The sequence below is a fragment of the Tenrec ecaudatus genome, chromosome 11, assembly GCF_050624435.1.
Source record: "Tenrec ecaudatus isolate mTenEca1 chromosome 11, mTenEca1.hap1, whole genome shotgun sequence".
In the NCBI taxonomy this organism is placed as follows: domain Eukaryota; kingdom Metazoa; phylum Chordata; class Mammalia; order Afrosoricida; family Tenrecidae; genus Tenrec; species Tenrec ecaudatus.
Genome location: NC_134540.1, coordinates 88,754,609 through 88,759,284, shown reverse-complemented (window position 1 = coordinate 88,759,284; position 4,676 = coordinate 88,754,609). Strand labels below are relative to the sequence as shown.

The 4,676-nt window shown below is 39.2% G+C and overlaps 1 pseudogene; it reads left to right on the top strand.

Moving 5' to 3' along the window:
* The first annotated feature begins 432 nt into the window (after positions 1 to 432).
* LOC142460819 (cytochrome b-c1 complex subunit 7 pseudogene) lies at positions 433 to 672 on the top strand (annotated as a pseudogene).
* The last annotated feature ends 4,004 nt before the right edge of the window (positions 673 to 4,676 follow it).

The following is a 4,676-nucleotide window of genomic DNA, read 5'->3' as shown; positions in this document are numbered from 1 at the left end:
TACCAAAACTGACCACAAGAATGACTATTAAATATGTTTTATGAAATTTACACAATTCACAATCTGGTGATGATGAAATTAATAAAAATATAACTCTTTTGAAATATGACCTATGAGTCAAAATTAATTCATAATCACAGGAACTGGAAAATATTTACACCAAAGTGATACTATAAAGTAGTACATAGAAAAACGAGAATATAACAAATTTTTTTAGACTAAAATTTTTGCCAGAAGAATTTTAAAAGTTAATGTATTGGGAATTTAAGAAGTTAAGCTGTTACCAAAAAAAACAAAAAACCTAAATGTGTTTTTAAAAAACATCAATGGGGTCAAAATGGCCGCAGGTCCACCGTTGCAGCCTCAGGCCGGTGGCTGGATGGCCTTTGAAAATGGTACTGCAACGCTGCAGGGTTCAATAAACTCTGGCTAATGCGAGGTGACACGATACACGAGACCGAAGATGCGATAGAAGCCGTAAAAAGGCTGCCTGAAAACCTATATCATGACCGGATGTTTCTCATTCAGAGAGCCTTGGACCTGGGCATGAGGCAACAGGTCTTGCCTAAAGAGCAGTGGACAAACTATGAGGCGGATAAATTCTACTTGGAGCCATATCTCAAAGAGTTGATTCAGGAAATAAAAGAGAGAGAGGAATGGGCCAAGAAGTGATCATCTCATTGAACTCTGTGAAGGGAGCTGTCTGCAGAGTATTTTTATGAAGTTGGTACAACCTGAAATGTTTAATTTAAAACCTATCCTAGGCTGCAAATGCACTACTTTAAATAAATATGTATTGTAATCTTAAAAAAACATTAATGAATTTAAGAGTAAATAGTAAGAAAATTGGAGAACAAAACTCAAACCTTATTGTCTGAGAAGCAAATAAAATTGACAAGCACCTAAGAAGATTGATCATAGAAATACTAAGCAGGTAAATACATACAAACATACAAGTACATATATAATCTTATCTGTCTAGGAAGACGGACAGCCAGATGCATCTTAGAATCAAGGATGCTAAGAGTTAGTCTCTAGTACTTCAACATGTCTTCTGGATCAGTACCTGAAAAAGAACATCTTGCTTAGTATCATAAAGGGTTAGGGAAAAAGGAAGACTCTCAATGAGATGGATTCACACAGTATCCAAGACAATTGCCTCAAGTCTAGCAATTGTGAGGTTGTGTTTTGTTAGGTTGGACATAGGGTCACAATGGGGCAGAGTTGACTTGAAGGTAACGAACAGCAACAATACAGTAACGACGGATTTGGAAACAATGTGGTATACAGTATTAAACATCTGAAAGGTGGGGAGAAATACAGATAATGTAGAAACACATTAGATGATAAGGGTATATGTGGAACAACATGGCACTAGTAATTTTGAAAATCAGAAAAAATGGTATTTTTCTATAACCATGAATTGAATTCAGATTTGGAAAATATTCCTCACAGAAAACCAGAAACTACTTTTACTAGTACAATTTTCCTAATTTGAAGAAATTTAAAAGGGGTATCCCCCCCAAAAAAAAATCAAGAAAAAGCTCGACTGGGTGGAGTTTCATAGTAGGCATTTTTCCCACAAACCAAGCATCAAACAACTCACTCTGAGTTCGTGCACCCACTGTCTGGTCACAGTGAATTTGTTCATAAAAGCAGTTTCACTGGAACTTGGTTTTTGTGATGGCTGATTTAGGAGAACTGGGTGCAGCTGTGAAATCTTGTTTCCTGCTCGGGAAAAATGCCACCGAAACTGCTGCGATGCTGAGCACAGCTGACAAGGACAGCACTGTGGGAAAAACTCAAGTGTCACAGGGGTTTCTCATTCCAAAAAGGGTAAAATGTCGATTGATGACACATCTTGTTCTGGACATCCATCAACTACACAATTGGACAAAAATTAACAACGATGGACCATTGAGGAGATGGAGAAGTTATCTATACATTGAAGGTGGTAAGTTTGCTTCGTGAAAATATTAAATACGTAGCTTTGAAAAACAAATTACCCCCAGACTGACCCTGTGACACTGAGGCAAACCACTAAAAGAATGCGGCAGTGCAACCCGGGGAGCAGAGCAGGGAGGCCCGAGGGAGTACAAAGGACAGACTCTGGGGCCAAAGCATGGCACCCCATTGGACCTCACTGAAGGACATGCCTAGAGATCCAAAATCAGACCTTGATCTATTTACAGGGTTTTCTTTCTTTAAAATTTTTTTCTTTTAATTAATTTATTTTCTATGGGTAATTGGTTTCCTTTTTGTTGTCATAGCTGTGTTCTCACTCATCACCTATCTTGCTACGACTTGATTTTTGGTGCATATTATTAACTCTACAGATCTATCTAGATAAGATAGACTGGATGAATAGTCTAGAGGAGAAAACAAAGGGACCAATGGTTCCCGGGGGACATGGGAGAGGGGGAGGAGGGGACAAGGAGGTGGTGCTGACCAACCCAGGGACAGGGGAGCAATAAGTGATCCAAAATCAGTAGCAAGGAGGGTGTGAGTGGCCTGGTAGGGATTCAGCAAGGGCTGAATGAAGGCTGAGCATGATAGTGGGACCAGAGGAAAGTAAAAGGAAATAGAGGAAAGAACTAGGTGGCAAAGAGTATTTATATTTATTTTAGTTCTAAGGCAGCAGATGGACATTGGGCCTCCACTCAAGCACTTACTCAATGCAAGAACACTTTGTTCTATTAAATTGGCATTCCAGGATGCACACCTTCCCGACATGATTGCTGAAGAAAAATGTGTGCATAAGCAAATGTGGTGAAGAAAGCTGATGGTACCCAGCTATCAAAAGATATAGCATATGGGGTCTTAAAGGCTTGAAGATAAGGAAGCAGCCATCTAGCTGAGAAGCATCAAAGCCGACATGGAAGAAGCAGACCAGGCTGTCTGACCACAAGGTGCAGAAGGGACCAGATATCAGACATCAAAGAACTAAAAATCCTATCAGTGGGTGCCCACCTTCCTGATATGATCACTTAAGGCAAACATGTACATAAGCAAATGTGGTGAAGAAAGCTGATGGTGCTCAACTGTCAAAAGATATAGCATCTGGGGTCTTAAAGGCTCGAAGATAAACAAGTAGCCATCTAGTTCAGAAGCAACAAAGCCCACACCAGCCTGTGTGACCATGAGCTGTCGAAGGGATCAGGTATCAAGCATCAAGGAACAAAAAGCATAACATTGAAATTGTGGGTGAGTGCAAAGTGGAGACTCAAAGCCCATTGGTAGCCAACCAGACACACCTTACAGAAGGGTTGTGGGGAGGAGATGAGTCAGTCTGGGTGCAGGGAAGCAACGATGAAACATGTAACTTTCCTCTAGTTCTAAAATGCTTCCTCCCCTCCACTATCATGATCCCAATTCTACCTTACAAATCTGGCTAGACCAGAGGATGTACATAGGTACAGATATCAACTGGAAACACAGGGAATCCAGGACAGATAAAGCCTTCAGGACCAGTGGTGAGAATGGCAATGCCTGAAGGGTGGAGAGAATGTGGGATAGAAAGGGGGAACTGATTACAAGAATCTACATATAGCCTCCTCCCTGGGGGATGGACAGCAGAAAAGGTGGGGGGAGACATCAGACAATGTAATATATGAGAAAATAATAATAATTGATGAATGATGAAGGGTTCATGGGGTAGGGGTGTGTGCAGAGGGAGGGGCAAATGAGCAGCAGATATTAAGGGCTCAAGGGGAAGGCAAATGTTTTGAGAATGGTGATGACAACACATGTACATATGTTCTTGACACAATGGATGGATGGATGGATGGATTGTGATAAGAATTATACAAGCCCCCAATAAAATGATTTTTTTTAAAGAAAACCAAATTACCATTTTCTTTGGTAGGATACCCCCTCGTATAATTCAAATCTTGTGCAAAGTAAATCAGAGACAGGAAAAAGAGATAGAGCATTCTCCAACTTATATAGCAAAGTTATCATAAATGATTCAAAACCTAACACAGATAGTATAAGAAACAATTCTATATTAATCTTACTCAGAGATTCAATACTGTTAAATTACTGACAAATTAAATCTAGAAGTGTATAAAAACCTAAAATAATATTACTATATTGGGTTTTCTCAAGGAATGAAATGAGAGCTTGATCTTAGGAAATCAACAATATTAAAATGTGCCATGCTAACATTGCAAAAATGTGATCAGAACAATAAATGCAGAAAAATCAACATTGAAATTCTATTTGTGATTTTTAAAAAACCTACATAACTACAAACCCTAGAAGAAATCTTCCTAACTAAGTAGGACCTACAAAAATCTGTAACAAGTAGTTTAGTGGGGAAATATAGAAAGTACAGGATATCTGATATCACCATTGCTAGTCTACATTGTTCAAGAAGATATGTGTATATATCTACACACAAGGACACATGTGTATAGATATGTGTATATTTGTGCATATATGCATACATATATGTATACTGTTGTAAAAGTGATGTGGTGGTGGCATCTGACCTCTGCTAACTTTACAAGCGAAAAAGAGAACCAAAATCAGTAACCCAGGTCTGATTAATAGGGGTTGGAAGTCAGACATACCATCTCAATCATGCATGTTTACCAATTGTGTCACCACCTGCCCCTCCACAACCCTCTCTTCTCCTTTGCTGGGTTTCATTTTTCAATGAGAGGGCCACAAAG